Source organism: Rhinopithecus bieti, unplaced genomic scaffold (genome assembly GCF_001698545.2).
Source record: "Rhinopithecus bieti isolate Rb0 unplaced genomic scaffold, ASM169854v2 scaffold_49762, whole genome shotgun sequence".
NCBI classification, from domain to species: domain Eukaryota; kingdom Metazoa; phylum Chordata; class Mammalia; order Primates; family Cercopithecidae; genus Rhinopithecus; species Rhinopithecus bieti.
The window spans coordinates 1,811,095-1,811,545 of NW_016819845.1; positions in this window are offsets into that span (position 1 = coordinate 1,811,095).

A 451-nucleotide genomic window follows, 5' to 3' on the forward strand; every position below is an offset into this window, starting at 1 on the left:
TATTGTGAAAATCAAAAGAGATTGCGCAGGGAAAAGCCTCTTCAATCTGGAGCTCCAGGTGATGGTCGTCATCTGTCCATGTTGCTCTCTGGTGAGTCCTCTAAAATAGAAATTACTGTTTGTTTCCAATTACAAAAGTTCAGGAGTTACAGAATAGCACACAGATTTCTAAACATGGTTTATTACCCCACTACTTGTTAATAATCTCTACTAACCTATTGGTGTATTTCCTTCTGGATACATAAAGTTAAAGGCAGTTGACCCCTGAACGATATGAAAATTGGAGTGTTGACCCCCCTCACAGTTGAAAATCTGCATACAACTTTTGACTCCCCAAAAACTTAACTACAAGCAGCCTACTGTTGACTGTAAGCCTTACCGAGAACATAAATAGTCAATTAACATATTTTGTATGTTATATGTATTGTATATGGTATTCTTTTTTTTTTTT